This window comes from Octopus bimaculoides, chromosome 2 (genome assembly GCF_046866305.1).
Source record: "Octopus bimaculoides isolate indiv1 chromosome 2, ASM4686630v1, whole genome shotgun sequence".
Lineage (NCBI taxonomy): Eukaryota > Metazoa > Mollusca > Cephalopoda > Octopoda > Octopodidae > Octopus > Octopus bimaculoides.
The window spans coordinates 94,721,696-94,741,998 of record NC_142929.1 but is presented as its reverse complement, the minus strand read 5'-3'; the positions used below and the strand labels follow the sequence as shown (position 1 = coordinate 94,741,998).

The 20,303-nt window shown below is 36.3% G+C and overlaps 1 protein-coding gene across 13 annotated transcripts in view; it reads right to left on the bottom strand.

Moving 5' to 3' along the window:
• LOC106870648 (protein NDNF) overlaps nucleotides 1-20,303 on the bottom strand; it is a 203,547-nt gene that overhangs the window by 134,948 nt on the left and 48,296 nt on the right. For 2 of the 13 annotated variants that reach the window (XM_089347199.1, XM_089347204.1), the window contains exon 1: nucleotides 2,301-2,549. The exons of 7 other annotated variants lie outside the window; for them this stretch is intronic. The gene's annotated coding sequence lies outside the window, so the exon portion shown is untranslated. Of the gene's footprint in view, nucleotides 1-2,300; nucleotides 2,552-5,234; nucleotides 5,460-20,303 lie in introns of those variants that run through there. 4 more of the 13 variants (XM_052978472.2, XM_089347195.1, XM_089347197.1 and 1 more) reach the window with 4 other exon arrangements.

The window sequence follows — 20,303 nt, the reverse complement described above, 5'->3', positions numbered from 1 at the left end:
ATTGAACACAAGACTTTTTAGGAAGAGATATTTTGTGAGTCATTGGAAACAACCACAACTGCAAAGGATATCCACAGCAAACTTAAACATTATTTGGATACAAACAAAATACCGAAAGAAAACTTACTGTCATGCGCGGCAGACGGTGCACCTGCTATGATGGGCAAGAAAACGGGATGCTTAAAAATGATGAAGGCTGAAAATCCAAATATGCTGATTGCCCATTACCTCTACACCGAGAAAACTTGGTTGCCAAGGAACTGTCTCCTGTTCTTAACAAAATTCTATGAGCTGTGATCAAGTGTATCAAAAGCATAAAAGCAAATCCCAAAGTCAAACGTCTTTTTAAGCAGTTTTGTATAAATCAAAGCATGTTCGATAATTACTTCGTACAGAAGTAAGGTGGTTATCAAGTGGAAATAGCTTAAGGTTCATCGAATTATTTGATAATCTTAACAACTTTCTCAGTGATAAATGTGAAGTGAAAATACTGTCAACAACGGATGGAAAAGCGTTTGTCAGTTATTTGACAGACATCTTTGATAAACTTGGAAACTTGAATAAACAACTCCAAGGTACAAGCATGACGCTTGTTGACGTGAAAGCAAAGATTTTGGGATTTATTACAGCCCTCGATATATGCCAAAAAAGAAAAAAAAATGTTTCCAAAAGAAATTTCAGTCAGTTATACTGGTTGAGTAAATGTTAGATAACGAATGAGGCTGCCATCAAAATTATTGACCATTTGAATATCTTAATAAAGGACTTCAACGACAGATTTTGTGATCTGAAGGCAATGAATTTTCCCTCTTGGTTAACTCAACCACTGCTGATTGACGTTTCTGATGCTGCAGTTCAGTACCAAGGAGAGTTATCAGAATCGCAACATGATGAATCTGTGAAGACTTTGTTTAAATTGAAAAAAAAAAAACCCTAATATCTCTACATCAACAAGAGAACTATTGATTCATTTTCCTTCATCTTATTTGGTCGAATGTAAATTCAGTGCAGTTGACAATTTGCTGGAGGTCAAGAGAAACTGGCTTGAAATTGGAAAATGCGGCGATCTACGGCTGAAGTTAACAAAATTATCTCCTCAAATCAAGGATCTGTGCCGTATGCACCAGGCAGAGGGTTCTCACTAAATGAGTCGAGGTATCCGTCGGCCAGGTAATTGAATTAAAAATCGTGTTTCTATATTAAAAAAAAATGTTGATGGGTACCAGATTTTTTGTTATTAAAAAGTGGCTCGCCAGAAAAAAATGGTTGGGAAATACTGATCTCTTTTGTAAGTCGAAACATTGGTTTCTTACTTGGATACAATGAACGGAAGACTGTATAATCAACTGAATCAATCTGGTATAGTACCTGTATTTATCTAATTGATTCCTGCAGTGGTGAACGGACAAAGCTCGTGCTGGCTGGATTTGAATACTCAGAAGAAAAAGAAAAAAATAAGAAAAAAGAGAGCTAGACTCAATAATTCTGTAAATATTGTTTTCCTTTTCTTTTTTGCGGCACTACCATTTTGCTACACTCATAGCCCTGCGGAAGTGTCATTAAAAAAATATCTGGAGGGCGGATTATAAAAATAAAAGTATTCATATAAAAACTTTTAAAACATTAATTACCGAATAATAATAAGCGTTTCTAGTATAGGCACAAGGCCGGAAATTTTGGTGGACGAGTTAGTTGTTTACATTGACTCCAGTTTTCTTATTGGTACTTATTTTATCGATCACGAAAGGATGTAAAGCAAAGCCGACCTCGAAGAAATGCTGCTTGCATTTTGCTTGATGCTCCAACGATTCTGTCAGCTATTATTACATGTTTGTGGAGGCGCAATGGCCCAGTGACTAGGGCAGCGGACTCGCGCGATCGCGGTTTCGATTCTCAGACCGGGCGCTGTGAGTGTTTATTGAACGAAAACACCTAAAGCTCCACGAGGCTTTGGCAGGGGGGGGGGGCAACTTTGCTGTACTATTTTCTCCACAACTTTCACTCTTTTTGTTTCTATTGTACCTGCATTTCAAAGGGCCAGCCTTGTCACACAGTGTCACGCTGAATCCCCCCGAGAACTACGTTAAGGGTACCCGTGTCTGTGGAGTGCTCAGCCACTTGCACGTTAATTTCACGAGCAGGCTGTTCCGTTGATCGGATCAACTGGAACCCTCGACGTCGTAGCCGACAGAGTGCTACGACGATTACATGTTTATATATTCAGCAATTATTAGACACAAATATATTTTTTAAAAAGAAGTCAACAACAATATTTGACAATCTAACAGAGTTTTACTTACTGCGAGAAGGCGTAATTTCGCTTTACGTGGAAGTATTCTTCCAAAAATATGACGAATGCTACAGGCAACAAGCCAGCCAGCTTCACACTCCTAACGTACCAGCATTCAAGTGTTAAGATGTTCCTGTTTATCCTTGCCAGTATTATACACCACTCAGACAACTTAATTAAGGAATTAAGAGGGCAGTGCTGTGAGCAGCAGGTTACTGTTGCTAATTTCAATGGTAAAAACAAGCATTAAAAAAAAAAGTAAAAGAGAATTTTTTTATCTGTGACATGACTCCTGCCATTTAAATTACATTTAAATAGTTGAAAGTAATTTTCCCGAAATGACATAATTTAAAATAAATAGTGGTGGTTCTAAATGATTTTGCAAACGAAAGAAAGCAAAAAATTTTAATTGAATAATTTGTTACATATTAAGAGTTGATAAATTACTCAAATGCATTGCTTTTGTGATATTCAGTCTTTAAATGTGACGTTTCATTGTGTCATTCGGGTTTACCCTTTGGAAATTTCATAGTACTCAGGGAAGTGCTTGCTCAATTACTTTTTTACCCTTTCTTTTCCATCACCAAACAACATACTCAGAAGTTCCTTCATTAATATTACTCAGAAGAGGTGGTAGAATCACTCAACGTTGAAGTTTATCTCGGTCATACATTGTGGGGAATAAGAGTACAATTTGAACTATCTATTCTTATATGGCCTAACCATGTTCCTCTGAACCGGTATTTTTCTTTATGATAGGCATAAAGCCTTAATATAGAGGGGACACCACAAGGACAGACAACACAAAACGTGGGGTGCATAAAAACATATAACGAATGAATTATGAATTACGAAAATAATGAAAATGAAATGGCTTTCCTACCCCACAGAGTAGGAAGTTCCATTTTACTGTTTTTGAAGTCAATAATTATTTGTATCGCGTTTACATCATAAAGCCTGACTTCTCAAATTCTATCACTGATGGTAATTCGTCATATCGAAATCGGAATGCTGTTATCTCTATCTTGTCTCCGAATATTTCTCTCAATCTTCCAACAACACTGCTTTCTGATTCCAGTTCTGCTCCTTGTCGGCCAGCTTCATCCTTATCACGCCTTTCATCTTGGAAATTCTTTTCTCTGTTTCCACACTCCGTACTGAACCATCACTCTTTCGTATTTCCCCTTCGGTGGCTCTCTCAGCTGTATCACTTCACTCTCTACCCATGTTGCTAATGTTTCCATCTCTATTTGTTGCTCCTTCTCGGTTTCTAGTCTCTTTTTCCGTCTTTCTTCCTCATTGCTTCCTGAAGGCTCTGGTCTTTGCATTCGTTCTCTCGTTGATACCTCATATTTTCTTTTTTCGTTCTTATTTTCCTCCGTCTTTCTTTTCTTTTTAGGTGGTAATTCGATGTTTTTTCTCTTCCTTTCTACCATTGTATACTCCTTTTCCTCCTCTGGCGTTACAGTCTCTTCTGCCCGACTCTCTTTCTCCGCCTCCTCCTGTTCGTATTTCTGGGGACACTTGGCTTTCATGTGAACCCTTACTCCACATGCAAAACACATTGGAGGTCTACCTTCCACAATAATTCTCAGTCTGGTTTCGTCTGGTAAAACGAGCTCTTCGACAATCTTATGGAGGTCTGGTAAGCTGATATGGACCATTACCTCTAGCCAATATCCCCATCAGTTCACCTCCGCAGTCCTTGACATTTTCAGGACTTCCGTGTCTTCTTCTGTATTGTAAAGGATGGTTGCCACAAGCCATGCCTCGTCAATTTCGGGGGGGGGCACTCTTCCTATCCTTACTCTGGCCGCACGTTTGCCACAGTAAGTAGGTAATAGTGCCCACTCCGCTGATTTCAAGGCTACGGTGGAGTAGCTGCATTTCGTCCGTCTTTACGCTCTGAGTTCAAATTCCATCGAGGTCGACTTTGCTTTCATTCTTTCAGGGCTGATAAATTAAGTATCAGTGAAACACTGGAGTCGATGTAGTCGACTTGTCCCCTCTCCCAAAATTTCATGCCTTGTGCCTTTAATAGAACGGATTACTATTATTATTATTATAAGCGGCGAGCTGGCAGAATCATTAGCACGCGGGGCAAAATGCTTAGCGACATTTCGTCCGTCTTCCCTCAGAAAGAACCGTAACACAGAAGCACCAAACGCAAAAGAAAATTTCCGGTACAGCAGTTGGGTCTGCCCGACTCGTATTGCCCATGTAAATCACTAGCAAACCTGCAGTTAACGTGAACAGACTCCTGAGTGAATCTTCATTTATGAAATTAAATCTTGATATATTACTTAATTTAGTTAATCTTTTCAGCTTGATAAAAAAAAATAAAGGAAAGAGGTGGATTATGAATTATCATTTCTCACTGCATTTGAATCGTTGACCCTGAATAAACAAGCAAATACATCTGAACCGCAGGCAATCCATAAAACCTAACGACTCTTAATTTGATACGAAAATATATTGGTCAATTTCTTCAGGTTTCACAGATATTGTTTTTTGTTAACCCCAAGATTTATTTTTGATCGTACATTCCAGCCGTAATCCTCCCGTTTTTTACCCTACGAGCAAAGAACTCAAATCCATATTATCAATCTATACTGCGACGAGATGGTATGGTTTTGAGGAAGATTTGACCGCCATTTCTTGCAGATCAACTATGTAGTGGGTTCTACGTTGGCACGTGTTCGTTAAAAAGTAAATATAGGTAGGCAATTTTTCTTGACACTCCTCATGAAGCCTTTTGAAAATGGTGATGTCTTAAAGGTTTCCTTTCAGTAGGCCTTATTTACACGCAACATTTGATAGTACGCCACTACTTTCTATGTCTTACAAGAGGAGCATATAAAAAGTTTCTAATAAGCTTGTGCAATTCCTTCCTAAGCCAAATTTTCATGTTTTTCGTCTCTCATATTAAAACGTTTTTACTTACCAACTCTGAGCAACCAGCAGCCATCCACCCATCCATATGTGTACACACACACACACTTCAAACTATTATGGGATGATATCTATTTATAACTTTGTGAACTGGATCGTTGAGTAATGTGTGTCTTTATAATAGAGACAGTATCATGATTGTAACGGAACATGAAGCATCTGTAGTGGCGCGAAATTATAGCCGCCATTGAGGAAGTACTATTCTGCGCGTGCGCAAGGGACTTCACCACCGGAAGCCCCTCGAGTGCGCATGCGTAGTAAAACTAGTAATTAAAGAGTGAGTTTCACATTCTTAGGCAGTTGAGCGACAGACCTACGTGACAACTCCTCAACGAAGCACTCTTCACCGCGATGCCTTCGATGGTGATAGCTACTTGCTTCTCTGACAGGCATCAAGGAAGCTCTTAACCTTCAAATACCAAATTATAACTTAATCAGCGGCTGCTAAGCTGAATGACAGGAATTGTAGAACCAAGCATCATCAAAAGTAAAACTTATTTTTATTATGTTGTTGAATTGTTCTACTGTTCCTTAATATAGAATTATGTTGAAAGGTGAAAGAGAGAGACTAAAGTCTCTATGACAACTATCAAACTTTTACACATCGATCTTTTGACCGTCGACTCAATATTCTCGATCTCTAATGTAGAAGAATGTGTGGCAAAAAGAAGAAGAATGTCATTAATAATGTGATGTTTCGAAGCACATATCCTTGATATCGACAATAAATTCTGAGATTACACTTTTCTAATAAAGGCCACCAGTTTGTTGTTTTCTTTTTCTTCCAGTTTCCTTTTAATCTAAATGCCAAAATTAAACCCCCAAATTCGCATGCATTTCCCTGTAGATATTGGACTTGAGTCAACAATGAAATAATAATGCACGAAAAAAAAAAAAGGAGACAAAAAAAATTGCTTAGCCCACAAAAGCTTCGGGTCAGAGTCGCGTGCTGTTATCGTTTAAAACGCAAATTGTTTATGGTAGTCTCGATTAAAGCAAGGCTGCTTAACATTTACATCCTGTAAAGGTCATTAGGACAAATAATAATGACATTAAGTGGAGAATGAAAGAATGAGGAATAAAGAAAGGCTAGAGGAATATGTATTAGAAAAATAGGATAAGGATAAGGAGACTGAGATTTAGCATGTAATTTAAGAAAAGAAAAAGTGTAAAACTATTAATTCTTCAACGATATAATTATCAAGAATAAATTGACTGCACAAGCAAAAGTGTGCCAAGTAACCTTATGGTAACCACTTAATATTTGATAACTTTCTGGAGAACGCTGAATGCACGCATGCGCACACATACACGAATATAGAGTAAAATACACATGCAAATAATTATTTAAAATAATAATCAAAACATTTCAACATGAATAAAAAAAGAAAATATTGTGGCAGATTTAAAGAGATGGAAACTGGAGGAGGGATTAAAATACTTATTTTTGATTTAAAAAACATGGTTAAAATCTAACGTTTATTTAAAGCGGATATATATACTTATCTCATTTGACATGCACAATAATTCATATCTTAACCCCTATTTTTCTTTCTTATTTACTTTATTTTAAAGCTTATTAACTGTTAAAATATCAACTTTAAATGTTTAATGTAAACGTTTTTCTCTTCTCTTTACATAAAATGTCACATTTCATAAACAGAATTGGAACTGTTGCAGTTACATTATGGCTTCTCTTTTCTTCTCCTCTTGTCTACTTTTCTTTTCTTCCCTTTAATTACTGTATCCAAAGATACTTCCATAGTTTCGATTTACCAAATTTGCAACATCGAAATTGCAAAATGTTCAATTTTGTTTTTTTAAATTGATCAGTTTCCTCAGTTATATATAAGTGATGAAACCGCACAATCTTTTAGATTGAATTGTAATGACACCTTATATTTGGAGTTAACACATATGTTATGAGAATGCTGCTGTGCTCCTTCTCCGAAAGCAAGATTCGATGTCTCAGGCGGTGAAGCAGCTCTGCAGGTGTTTCTTCCCCTACCCCAAATAATTAGAACTGCTCGAGGACAACCACTGATGTACACGGCAAAACTCTGATACAACAGCACGAGTTAAATGTTGCGACTCTGAGCCAAATGTTTCTACCGTCCTCAATGCTCGTTCTTGCTGCACCACCAGTCTTCTCTCTAGAGTCAGATATAATGACTTGCTTTCTCAAGATTGTAGTGGCACCTTATAAATTACTTCGTCTTCATGATGTAAAACGTAGGCAATTCATCTTAGTAGAACCGAACTTTCTCCTACATACATTATCATTTGATACACAACACCGAAAATCAGTGGGTTTCTTTAAAAGAAAAACGGCAGGGTATGATTTGATGGAAGTTTTTCTGCAATCTCTAACACGACAAACGACCATGTGGAGGCTTTTGAACAGCAAGTTGAATATTGCAGATACAAAGGAAATAACCGAAAATCGAATCCTCATCACAAACTTATCGTAATAAAAGCTCAGATGACTCGTACTTCAATTCTTTCATGGTTTCTAGTCATTGGACTGCAGTCATACTGGGACATCTCAGACATCGTAATAGGAGGGAGAGGGGGACTATGGATATACAAATAGTTGTATGGAAACAGAGTATGGATGGATCTAATGTTTTTCTTCATTACTCAGATTATGACAATGAATAGGAGGTGGGATACGAGATGAAAAGGTACTAAGCTGGCAATTTCTCATCTCAGAGCACCAAGAAGATGAAAAACCTTGGTGCAGATATGTAGTATATAACCCAGCCAACATCACTATCCCCTTTTTTAAATTTTTTGCTGTGCTTGCACAGGTTGCCAGACTTTGTGTATTGTCAATAGTCGTGATTATTTAACATCTTGAGATCAATCTTCTTCACTGCATCCCAAGTCTTCTTCAATCTTCCTCCTTCCACGAGTTCCATCCACTTCTTAACACAACTGTCATCATCCATATACATTGCATATCCATACTCAGAACAGTCTTCACTTTTGGACACTGCATTTGATATTTCTAAGGCACAAATTTTCTCTCAGTTCATTTGTACACGTCACTTATGCACACTAACATTGCACGCCCAATGAAGTATGCTCACTTCACTTCTTTATAGTCTTTGCATACCCGCTGCATGCAAGATTGATATCTTCCTACCATGTAACATAATACTTTGTACAGACGCTTCATATATTCTGTTTTTTACAATACAAAAGAAGACCTTTGTTGTTGGTGGAATAAAAGCTCCTGGAACCTTTTTTTAAGCCCATTTTTACTCTATACACTATTTTTGGCATTGATGTTTAGAGTGAATGCCCTCTCTGTCACCAAATACTATGCAAAATGGACTGGGTGCTGTTGTCTCTGTTGGCAACGTCTTTGAGAGAATGGCATTTTGTACATGGCTTATGTACAAAGTATGATGTTACATGTTGGTGACCAGTGGACATTGAATGCAGAGGATGTGTGAAGGCCAGAGAAAAATAAAGGAAGCATACTCTGCATATTGTGTAATGTTGGTACCCATGAATGATGTTGTACAGATGAGCTCAGAGATATACTGGATTTAAGAGGAATAGAGTTGTGGTATGTAAGAGAGAAGATTGCATTGGTATGAGTATGCAATATGTATGGCTGACAACAGGTGAATAAGCAAGTACCTGGAGATCCAAATGGAAGAAAACTATAAAAGGAGAAAACTAAACAAAAGAGTAGAAGTGTTGAAAGTTTAGGTTGTTGAGCCTGATAAAAGAGCCCAACAAATTGCAAACTACAGCATTGGAAAGTAGCTGTCCAACTCAAGCAAACCTGTAAAAGCAGATGTAAAAGTGATTATAACGATGATGGTACATACATGTATATACATACACACAAACATACATTCATTTATACTATATAATATATAGATGCATGAAAGATCCAAAGTCCCTGAGACCCCAGAAATATCATTGATGATTTGAAAATAATATGAATGTATATATACATACATACTGTGACTGAGAAGACTCAACAAATAAAGTGAGTTCACAGCTGTAGCCCACACCGGTGTCACATAACCAGCCCACTCAAAAGTTCCTTGGGACGTAGGGCGACATGCCGTGCTTGAGGAGACATATTGAGTCAAGTACATCAAAATCAAATCAAATCACAGTCAAATGGAAATTGTAGTTGTAATCCCCGTGGTGGTGACACGTAAAAAACACCACCTGAACGTGGCCAATGCCAGCGCCATCTTGTCTGGCTTCCGTACCGGTGGCATGTAAAAAGCACCATCCGATCATGGTCAATGCCAGCCCCCCTCTGGCCTCTGTGCCAGTGGCACGTAAAAAAGCATTCGTTACACTCTTGGAGTGGTTGGCGTTAGGAAGGGCATTATTTGTACCCCAACATCGCTTGACAACCGATGCTGATGTGTTTACGTCCCCATAAACTTAGTGGTTCGGCAAAAGAGACCGATAGAATAAGTACTAAGCTTAGAAAGAATAAGTCCTGGGGTTCATTTGCTTGACTAAAGGCAGTGTTCCAGCATGGCCACAGTCAAATGACTGAAACAAATAAAAGAGTAAAGAGAGTATATATATATATATATATATATATATATATATATGCAGAAAGAAGATAATATTATCTTCTTTCTTCACAGACTAATAACAGGTAAGGTATGTATATATATTTAAAAATGTTTAAATAATTTTTAATTAATTCTATTATACTTTATTTTATTGTACGTTATAGTAGGCTATAAAATGCTTATATTATTAGATTAGTATTTTGGATATAACTATGTGTAATCCAGAAAATAAGGTTGCCCTGAAATTGAAGTTGCGGTCATATTGGCAGAATCCAAAATTGGTAATAATATTATAATTGATACTGTTTGCTTTGCATTAGTAAAGTAAATATCCTGATAACCTGGAATAATCATTATTACCTAAGTCTTTTTTAAATATTCATAAATATATATACCAGCCACATGGTTCTGGGTTCAGTCCCACTGTGTGGCGCCTTGGGCAAGTGTCTTCTACTATAGCCTCAGGCCGATCAAAACCTTGTGAGTGGATTTGGTAGATGGAAATTGAAAGAAGCCCATTGTATATATATATATATATATATATATATATATATATATATATATGTGTCTGTGTATGTTTGTGTGTCTGTGTTTGTCCCCCTAACATCGCTTAACAACCGATGCTGGTGTGTTTACGTTCCTGTAACTTAGCAGTTCGGCAAAAGAAACTGATAGAATAAGTACTAGGCTTACAAAGAATAAGACCTGGGGTTGATTTGCACAGTCAAATGACTGAAACAAGTAAAAGATTAAAAGAGAGTAAAGAGGATATATATATATATATATATATATATATATATATATATATATTACAAATTAAAAGGGTAAAGGATTATCAATTTATTAATTAATAAATCAATTAACAATTAACAATTTTTACCAAGCCCATCGGTATGAAAGCACCATTATTGGTGGAGAACTTATTTAAAAGCTCATATATATTTATAAATATGATTAAGGGATGCTATCTGTAGGATTCTCAGCTTTTTTAGCTGCTATTTCTGAACTTCGGTATATGGTGAAGCAAATATTTGCTGATCCCTTAATCATATTTATATATATATATATATATATATATATATATATATATATATATATATAAAACAACTTCTTCCATTTGCATTACCTCACAGCATATGTGTTTCAAAAACTGAACAATGAAAGTGTTTACAAACAGTGTGAAAGCTTTATTCTCAAAGGTTTGTGTCATTCCATTTGAAAAAAAAAAAAAAACTTTATATAACTTTTAAGAAAATCTTCAAATATTATGACTGTACCTCGGGCCAACCAAAGCCTTGTGAGTGGATTCAGTTGACGGAAACTGAAAAAAGCTCATTGTATATATATATATATATATATATTATATTATATTTATCTTATGATATTTACTTTACTTTATATTATACTCATTTATTGTGCTTTTAATTATTAATTTTTCTATATGTGATAGTGGATTTTCATCGATGAGTTCTTGAAAATTGGTTATTTTCCCTAAAACTATATATATTTTATATATACTTTATCTATAAGGCTCAATTTAATTTTTTATAAATTGATTTTAATTGAGTTTTTTACCTGTAATTTTGGATTTTGTCCCTAATAATATTATTATATATATATATATATATATATACACACACATACATACACACAGACACACACACACACACATATATATACACATATATGTATGTACATATAAGGAGAAAAAGAAAATGGAGATTGGGAAATTAATAATCGTTTATTATTAAGAGCAAATTAACCATCATCCTTTACAACAGTTTCAATTAATACTCAGTAAATATTAAGTAGCTATTAAATTTATATGACCTGAGCATAATATCTTCAGAGGGAAAATATATACCCTTCAATGTTTTATATGTGTTCATGGATTCATTATAGCAGACTAAATGATACTGTTTATGATTTGTATTTTTATATGTTTGGGCGAGGGGTTTGCAGGATGAGAGGAGATAAGATATAGTAGGTAAATGGAATTAGAATAAATGAATAGATTAAATAGAGATGACAGGGGAAATTTAAATATAAATAAGTTATAGTTAATAAAGAATGGAATATTTGTATATAAGGTATAAATAAAGTTAAGAAAATTTGTATATATGCAAGTACACATGCATACATATACACATACATACATGTATCTGTACATCCATATATATACACAGAGATACACGCATATACTCACACATATATATACATACACACGTCTGTGCATATATGTATATATGCATATATACACATACATGTACATGCGCGAACACATTAATACGTATGCACACTCACATACACATGTATTTATATATATGTGTTTACACTTTTTATCCATCACCCACCCCTAAGAAGTTAATATAGATCCATATTAGTCAATTAATTCTGATTGGTTAATGAAATTTTAATTTATTTTGTTTATACTATAGCGTTTCAAGGAAATAATTCAAAATTTCATTAACAAATTAGAATTAATTGACCAACATGGATCTAGATTAACTTCTTAGGGGTGATGGGTAAAAAATGTAAATGCATATATATATATACATACATGTATGTGTGAGTGTGCATAAGTATAAATGTGTTTGCGCATCTACATGTATGTGTATATATGCTTACATGCATATATGTGCGGATATGTGTGTACATGTGGATGTATGTATGTGTGTGTCTGTGTGTGTGTATATATATATATATATATATATGAATGTATGGATACATATATGTATGCCTGTGTACTTGCATGTATACAAATGTTCTTAACTTTATTTATTTATTTCAGTCAAACCATCCAACCCATGCCAGTATAGAAAGCAGACATTAAACGATGATGATGATGATATATATATATATATATATTATCTATATTATTATATGTGTATATATATATATATGTATTTGTGTATATATATGTGTATATATGTGTACATATGTATGTATATGTGTGTGTGTGTGTGTCTGTATTTGTCCCACCACCACCACCACCACCACGATCACTTGACAACTAGTGTTTGTGTGTTTGTGTTCCTGTAACGTAGAGGTTCAGCAAAACAGATTGATAGAATAAGTACCAGGCTTAAAAAAAGAAAGTACTGGGGTCAATTCATTGAACTAAAAATTCAAGGCAGTGCCCCAGCAAGACCCCAGTCTAATGACTGAAACAAGTAAAAGAGAAAAGATACATATATATCAATATATAGACATGTGTGTGTGTGTGTACAGGGTGTGTAAGGTATTTGAGGACATACCCTTTTTGGGTCATTGCTGCATTTTTTGCTAACTCTGTATAATCTTTGTTTCAGAAAATAATAATGGCAGACCCTCAGCTTACTCAATAAATGAAGAGGCATGCTGTTATTGTGGTTATAAAGGCTGAGCAGAGAGATTTAGAAATATCTTGATTTTTAAAAGCTGCCAGATCTTTCGTCTACAAAGTTTGTAAGGAGCTAGAGACTGAAGATGGAAATGTGTCACCTGTATCAAAGTATAAAAAACATTCTAAATGTTTTGAAATCATCAGAACACCTGAATTTATCCGGCAAGTTCAACAGACCATTGACTACAATCCCAGAAAGTCTATGAGGTTAATTGCAAAAGATCTCTGTGTCAGAAGGAACAGTCAAAAATATTGTCCTTGAAGACATCAGATATAAGTCTTATATGATGAGGAAAGGTCAATTTGTCAGAAAAAGCAAAAGAAAATCATTACATCAGATCTAAAAGGCTCTTAAACAAACTGAAAATTTCAGCAGAAGAAGATTTGATTTGGTTTTTCTCAAACGAGAAAATTTTTGACCAAGATCAAAAAGTTAACAAGAAATGACAGATGGTTATGTGCAAACCCTTCTGAAGTTCCAAGTGTTATACATACAAAATTTCCTGCAACTGTCAAGATTTTAGGGGTTGTCAGCAATGAAGGACTTGTGATGCCTCCTTACTTCTTTCCACAAAGCCTTAGAGTTAACTTTGCCGCCTACGTTGAGGTCCTGGAAATAATTGTTAAGCTCTGGATAGACAATGTATGCAATGGAAAGCCATATGTGTTTCAGTAAGACTCTCTCTGCACTATCACACATGGCTCTAGTGACACATGAATGGATGGCTGAAAATTGTCATGATCACATTTGGCCTCCTAATTCCCCAGATTTCAATCCATTGGTCTATTACATGTGGAGCATTGTTGAGAGAGAGGTCAATGGACATGCCCATAACACCAAAAATTTTTTGAAAGCTGCCATAGTCAGAGTAATCTCCAAAATAAAACAGGACGACTTGATTCGAGCATGTAAGTGATTTAGATCTCATATAGAAGCATTTGTTGAAGCTGAAGGTGGCTTTATTGAATAACATTATAGAAAAGAAGGTTTATTTTTATCCTCATAGCATTTTTTGATAAATAAAGTTATTATCTGTTATTATATATGTTTTTTATGAACATAAATCTGTCCTCAAATATCTTATGCACCCTATATATATATATATATATATATATATATATATATATATATATATATATATATATGTGTGTGTGTGTGTGTGTATGTATATTATATGTATGTATATATATATATATATATATATATATATATATATATCATCATCATCATCGTTTAACATCCACTTTCCATGCTAGCATGGGTTGGACGATTTGTCTGAGGACTGGTGAACCGGATTGCTGCACCAGGCTCCAATCTGATCTGGCATAGTTTCTACAGCTGGATGCCCTTCCTAACACCAACCACTCCGAGAGTGTAGTGGCTGCTTTTACGTGCCACAGGCATAAGGGCCAGTCACGTGGTACTGGCAACGGCCAGGCTCAAAATGGTGTTTTTTATGTGCCACCTGCACAGGAGCCAGTCCAACGGCACTGGCAACGACCTCACTTGAATGATTTTCTAACGTGCCACCGGCACAAGTGCTAGTAAGGCAACACTAGCAATGACCAAGCTCAAATGGTGCTGTTTACGTGCCACTAGCACGGAAGCCAGAACGCTGCTCTGGCAATGATCATGCTCCGACGGTGCTGTTAGTGCTCCACTGGCACAAGTGCCGGTCATCGAATATGGTTCAATTTCGATTTCGATTTCACTTGCCCCAATAGGTCTTCGCAAGCAGAGTTTAGTGTCCAATGAAGGAGAGGTTGGCATGGGTGCCAGTCGTTGAATTTGGTTTGATTTTGATTTCAATTCACTTGCCTCAACAGGCCTTCGCAAGCAGAGTTTAGTGTCCAATGAAGGAGAGGTTGACATGGGTGCCAGTCGTTGAAGTAAAGATACGAATAAGTGAGCTGGCTACACTTCTAGCAGAAGCCACAGATTATGCTCTCATTTGGCTTGCCGGGTCTTCTCATGTACTGCATATTTCCAAAGGTCCCGGTCACTAGTCATTGCCTCGGTGAGGCCTAAAGTTCAAGGGTCGTGCTTCAACACCTCATCCCAGGTCTTCCTTGATCTACCTCTTCCACAGGTTCCCTCAACCGCTAGGGTGTGGCACTTTTTCACACAGCTATCCTCATCTATTCTTGCTACATGACCATACCAGCACAATCGTCTCTCTTGCACACCACAACTGATACTTCTTAGGTCTAACTTTTCTCTCAAGGTACTTACACTCTGTCGAGTATGCACACTGACATTACACATCCATTGGAGCATACTGGCTTCATTTCTTGCAAGCTTATGCATGTCCTCGGCAGTCACGGCCCATGTTCCACTGCCATGTAGCATGGTTTGTACACATGCATCATACAGTCTGCCTTTTACTGAGTGAGAGGCCTTTTGTCACCAGCAGAGGTAAGAGCTCTCTGAACTTTGCCCAGGCTATTCTTATTCTAGCAGCTACACTTTCAGCGCACCCTCCCCGCTACAAACTCGGTTACCTAGATAGCGGAAGCTATCAACTACTTCTAGTTTTTCTCCCTGGAATGTAGCAAAGGTTGTTTTCTGCACATTTTCAGTGTGTATTGCTCCTGAGCATCTGCCACATACAAAAACTAACTTCCTAGTTAGCCTTCCTTTTTTATTGCTGCACCTCTTATGTGTCCATAGCTTACACTGGGTACAGCTTATGGAGTTTCTACCTACGCCTTTTCTACAGATCGAGCAGGGCCATCTACCTGAAGGGGTTTGTGTTTTGTCTATCCTCCTACTTATTAGGACTTTGGTTTTATCTAGGTTGACTCTAAGGCCCTTTGATTTTAGTCCTTGCTTCCACACCTGAAATTTCTCCTCTAGTTCTGATAGTGACTCAGCAATTAGGGCAAGGTTATCAGCATAGAGGAGCTCCCAGGGGCATCCCGTCTTGAATTCCAGTGTTATTGCCTGGAGGACTATGATAAATAGGAGGGGGCTCAGTACTGAACCATGGTGGACCCCTACCATTACCCGGAATTCTTCACTGTACTCGTTGCCAACCCTCACCTTACTGACAGCATCCCTGTACATGGCTTGCACAGCTCTCACTAACCATTCATCTATCCCTAGTTTCTTCATTGACCACCAGATAAGGGATCGGTGGACCCTGTCAAAGGCTTTCTCCATGTCAACGAAAGCCAGGTACAGAGGTTTATCTTTGGCTAGGTATTTCTTCTGCAGCTGTCTTACCAGAAATATAGCATCAGTGGTGCTTTTCCCTGGCGCAAATCCAAACTGCATCTTATCTAAGCTGACTCTCTCCCTAATTAGTTGGGCCATGACCCTCTCAGTGACCTTCATTACCTGGTCCAACAATTTGATACCTCTGTAATTGTTTGTGTCTAAAGCGTCACCTTTACCTTTGTAGCAGCTGACTATGGTGCTACTACACCAGTCATTGGGTATGACTCCGTGTATCACCTGGTTAACTATAAGGGTGACTAGGCTATAGCTGACACTGCCAGATATTTTCGAGCATCTCTGCAGTGATTCCTGATGGGCTGGGGGCTTTTCCTGTTTTCATACTCTTGATCGCTTTATCTACCAAGGTACTGTCAATCGGGATAGCTGGTCACTCTGTTGGGTCGACATGCGGTAGACTCTCGTCCTCCCATTCATTTTCTTTATTAAGCAACCCTTCATAGTGGCATCTCCAAACTTCTCTCTTTGCAGCCTTGTTTAGTACAAATGAGCCATCATCCATGCAGACACATTTCTCTCCTAAGACATCATGATTCTCTCTCACACACTGTCTTGCAACACAAAATACTTCAAGTTTTTGGTCCTCACGGCGCAGAACATTGGCAAAGTTTTTCTTATCTGCTTCCCCTCTGGCTAAATAAACCTGTCTCCTAGCTACCCTTCTGGCAGTCTGATACAATTCCCTGCTACTTCTGTTCTTCTAGTCCTTCCAAGCCTGTTTCTTTTGACTAATATACACATATATATACTTATATACATATTTAAAAATATATATGTATATATATATATATATATATATATATATATATATTTATATATATACACACATATACATATATACACACACACATATATATACATATATATAGATATATTTATATTCCTATACATAATTTACACACACTCATGCACACACTCATATCTTTAAGGGTTGTCTTCTCCTGCCTTTTTAAACCAGAATTAGTCATAGAAAATTATTATCATTAAGGGTGTGACATTAACTTCTTGGCTTGGTATATCGTATATACTGGCACCCACTTTATTAGTTATTGATTGCCCTTGTCTTAAACAGAAATTGTCATCATTATCATCATCACCATGATGAACATAATCACCATCATCAACATAATCAACATCATTCTAATGACAGTCATAAACACAAATCTTTCCTATTAGAAACTTGGCAAAAAGCTGAAGAATTCTGTTACTAGTGTAACATGATTGTTTTGAGAAAGTATGACCTGTTTCTTTCCTTGTTTGAAAAGTTGACTGTTTCTACATGCAAACAATGTGATAAAGAGATTAGTAAACAGCATGAAAAACTAAAAGTAGATTTGACCTAATTTCAATACTCAAACAACGAAGAATATATGTATGAAAACAAGAATACTCCAAGAGAATTCTCCATCTAGTTTTCTATGATTTTGATATTCTTGAGTAATTTAGGGTTTGGAACACATATAGAATTTACAAATGTTTTTTTTTTTTTTACTTTATAAAATATGAACTACATTCATATAAATGATTAACAAATTTCTTTGATATTAATTCTTACCTTCATAAGGGTAAGAAAATGCATTATTAAAATAGAAATAAAGCTTATCGCTGAAAATTTTTTTGTGTTTGTGTATTTTTTTTTTTCTTTGATTTTATTTGCTTTGTCATGAAAATTACATTTCCTTTGTAGGCAGAGTGAAAATATATTTAGAGCCAATTGTTGCTAGATGCAGAAGAATTAGAAGCCTAATCTCCCTCAAATCAAATGCACACACACACAAATAACAGGTATAAGACAATACAGGATTAATTCAAAACAATATGTATAAGTTTTACATTTAGCAGAGTAATTTGAACACTAAAGGGTTAAATATTCCATCCCTCTTGCATTTATTGGTACTCAATCATATTTATTGGTATTCTTGTGAATCCTCTTTCACATCTTAGAGACAGACAGATCCATTAGTTATCATCATCATCATTGTTTAACATCCGCTTTCCATGCTAGCATGGGTTTTTAGATTTGACTGAGGACTGGTGAACCAGATGGCTACACCAGGCTCCAATCTGATTTGGCAGAGTTTCTATAGCTGGATGCCCTTCCTAACTTCAACCACTCTGAAAGTGTTGTGGCTGCTTTTACGTACCACCGGCACAAAGGCCAGTCAGGAGGTACTGGCAACAGCCACACTCGAAATGGTGTATTTTACGTGCCACCTGCACAGGAGCCAGTTCAGCGGCACTGACAACAAACTCGCTCGAATGTCTTTTCATGTGCCAGGATGGTGACGGTAACGATCTCGCTCAAATGGTGCTATTTATGTGCCACCGGCACAGAAACCAGACAGCTGGTGCTCTGGCAACGATCACACTTGGATGGTACTCTTACTGATATAAAAAGTGATGATGGTTGGTATCCTCTTGCTAGTAATCTTTCTATTGCAATCGCAAAATCTTAACAAACAGGCACATTCCTTCAGTTGTTAACAGAAATTATGAGAATGACCCTAATCATCACATTAAGCAGATGAGACAGTATAAAAATAATGTGTTTCTATATTTCTTTTGTTAGTTTATTTCTTACTTTGGAAGAAATAAGTCGCCATTTATTAATAATAGACAACTTACTTTCTATCCTCATTTTAAATGCTATGGCACTGACACAGAACATTCATTATTAATTATTTCTTTCATAATAACTTTTAATTGTTGATAAAGACAAAATACTGAAGACCAATGGGAAATTATGTTACATATTGATATCATCTAACTAAGGAAACTGAGGCAAAGAGGAACCAATGCACTAGAGATGGGGAAACCTTTGAGCAGAAAAAAAGGTGAATTGCAAGTGCATAAGGTCCTGAGGAAGGGAGTATCTATGTGTTGAGAAATATTGGTTTCAAATGTTGGCACAAAGCCAACAAGTTCAGGGAAGGGGATAAGTTGATTACATGGGCTCCAGTGTTCGATGGATACTTATTTTATTGCCCTCAAAATGATGAAACGCAAAGTCAACCCCAGTGACATATGAACTCAAAACATAAAGTCAGGTGAAACACCATTAAGCATTTTGCCTGGCATGCTAATTATTCTGCCAGCTCGCTGCCTTCTGTATTGAGAAATATACTCAATCTTTTAAATTTTACAAATTCAGTAATGGGCTTAAGCAATTCTGCACTTCATCTTCCCACAATTACCTCAATCTGCTAGAAATAGAAGCCAAATCTAATAAGATAAATTATTGTTTTAAAAAGAGAAATGAAACATTGAATAATGTTGTTCTGGATATACAAAACATTCAGGTTGGTCATGATTGGAGCATCTGCGATTATAAGTCTGTTGAATCAAGGATAGCTTGGGGCTCAACAGTAACAGTCAACTAACATTATAATATATAACATTAATTGCTAATTAATTTTATTTTTGATATAAATTTTACACATTTGCGTGTAACAAAATACTGGTCATAATTTTTACCAATGGCACTCCATCATAGCCACAGCCCATGGCCTAGAAGAGATGAAAGAATAAAAGAGCATACATGAAAAAGATAAAGTTGAATATTCCAAAAATTCCTAATAAAGTGATAAAATTTTCAGTTAACAGAGAAAACTTGTAGAAAATAGTGGTGAGATTTTTTAATAAGTATTGTGATGTTTATATATTTCAATACTGGGATACAGATATAAGCAAGATAGGTTTGAAAATATGTAGCTTGTAATGTAAGCAAAGAAGGTTCAAAACTAGAGTTATTTGGTCACAGTAGCAATGTTGTCAGAGTAATACTACTGCCATCTGGTTACAACGCAGTTATTTTAAATGCGGTGTCATGGTAACAATGGATAGTGGCTGTGAAATATATATAACTTTTTTTTTGTG